The sequence below is a fragment of the Lactuca saligna genome, unplaced genomic scaffold (genome assembly GCF_052625555.1).
Source record: "Lactuca saligna cultivar CGN05327 unplaced genomic scaffold, ASM5262555v1 scaffold_49, whole genome shotgun sequence".
NCBI lineage: Eukaryota > Viridiplantae > Streptophyta > Magnoliopsida > Asterales > Asteraceae > Lactuca > Lactuca saligna.
In genome coordinates this window covers 35,001-37,500 of record NW_027629911.1, presented here as the reverse complement: position 1 = coordinate 37,500, position 2,500 = coordinate 35,001, and positions in this window count along the sequence as shown.

Genomic DNA, 2,500 nt, shown 5'->3' with positions numbered 1-2,500 from the left:
ATACCACCCTTGGTGCCCGACAGGTGTGTTGGGAAACCTAAGCAAGCGAGGCTGGCAAGGCAAGCCACCCAAGGGAACAAGGCACCTTGCCACACACATGCCCACGAACGACCAAGGCAACAAGGCAACCTTGCCACACAAATGCCCATGGGGGACTACCACCACTTGGTGCCCAGAAGCGTGTATGACGAACAAGGCATGGTGTTGGGAATTATGCATCTTCGGGCTAATCAATGTCTGTTCCTGTCACCAAGCTCTTTGTGCATTATGTATATATAGGGGGTACATGGGGACTAATACCACCCTTGGTGCCCGACAGGTGTGTTGGGAAACCTAAGCAAGCGAGGCTGGCAAGGCAAGCCACCCAAGGGAACAAGGCACCTTGCCACACACATGCCCACGAACGACCAAGGCAACAAGGCAACCTTGCCACACAAATGCCCATGGGGGACTACCACCACTTGGTGCCCAGAAGCGTGTATGACGAACAAGGCATGGTGTTGGGAATTATGCATCTTCGGGCTAATCAATGTCTGTTCCTGTCACCAAGCTCTTTGTGCATTATGTATATATAGGGGGTACATGGGGACTAATACCACCCTTGGTGCCCGACAGGTGTGTTGGGAAACCTAAGCAAGCGAGGCTGGCAAGGCAAGCCACCCAAGGGAACAAGGCACCTTGCCACACACATGCCCACGAACGACCAAGGCAACAAGGCAACCTTGCCACACAAATGCCCATGGGGGACTACCACCACTTGGTGCCCAGAAGCGTGTATGACGAACAAGGCATGGTGTTGGGAATTATGCATCTTCGGGCTAATCAATGTCTGTTCCTGTCACCAAGCTCTTTGTGCATTATGTATATATAGGGGGTACATGGGGACTAATACCACCCTTGGTGCCCGACAGGTGTGTTGGGAAACCTAAGCAAGCGAGGCTGGCAAGGCAAGCCACCCAAGGGAACAAGGCACCTTGCCACACACATGCCCATGAACGACCAAGGGAACAAGGCAACCTTGCCACGCACAAACCCATCCACGAACGACCAAGGGAACAATGCATACGGGGCTGGCAAGGCAAGCAGGCTACCCAAGGGAACAAAGCCTCTTCCCACACACAGACCCATGAACGACCAAGGGAACAAGGGTGTGAACGACCAAGGAACAATGCGTATTGCCACACACATTCCCATGAACGACCAAGGGAACAAGGCTACCTCCCAAACAAACACACATGAACGACCAAGTGAAGAAGGCTTCTTCCCACACACAACCCCATGAACGACCAAGGGAACAAGTTTACTTCGTACACGAACACCCATGAACGACCAATGGAACAAGGCATCTTGCCACACACATGCCCATGAGCAACCCAATCCCATCCTCATCGGTCTAAGGAACAAGGGGCCTTGACAAACCATGAGCAGATTTCTAAGCAAGTCAAACGATGAAGGGAGCAAAGTGTAGTTCCTACTTAGTACATAGTAAATTGAATATATGAGTTCCAATCCGATCAACTCGTGTTCTTTCGAGTTCATCTAAGCCACTTATGAATACCTAAAAGCCTTATCTGCCTGCCTATCACCAGGCGACAGGGACAAACACCCAAATATGATATATTTTCATTTCAAGTCCATTCGTCTATGTTAACAACGACCCACACAAATTTTCAATGGCATTCCTACTTGATTTGAGCGACATTCCAACAAGTAGGGAACCATCGCTTCAAGGCATGACCAAGGATAGGACACAAACATTTACGCCTCAAACATGACATTTTGTTTTTTTTTTTTTATTTATTTCAAAGCTTTTCATTTATAATAAAAAGCATCCCTACAAAATTTTGTGTCAATCCGAATTAATTCGAGCGAGTTATGGACGATTTCGCACAATTATGCATCCTTGGGCAAATCAATGTCTGTTCCTGTCACCAAGCTCTTTGTATAATATGTATATATAGGGGAACCATGGGACTGCTGCCCATTGGCGCCCCAAGGGTGTCCAACGCCCAAGGCTCTCGAGGCTGGCACGCTCAAGGCATGGCCAAGACGCCCGCTCTTGACGAAAATGGGGCCAAAACGCCCCCCATTGGCGCCCCACTCCCGTGTCCCCTCGCCCCCAAGTCGTGTGTGTCCAAAAATTATGCATCATCAGGGAAATCAATGTCTGTTCCTGTCACCAAGCTCTTTGTGCAATATGTATATATAGGGGGTACCATGGGGTCTCATTCTCATAGGTGCCCGGCATGGTTGATGGGCAAATAAGAATCGTGAGGCTGTATCGAGCACACACGAGGCATGCCAAGCCAAGCCCCACGACCCATGAAAGAGGCCATCCCCCCCAACACGTTGCCTTGATTTCTCGAACGGTGACCTGAAAATTAGCCCCATCTCCTTGAGTCTCCTCGACGTTGTGCCCATACACTAGCCCGTTGCCTTGATTTTCCTCGACATAGGGCGCAGAAACTAGCCCCGTTGGCTTCACCTGTGCCTCGACGCC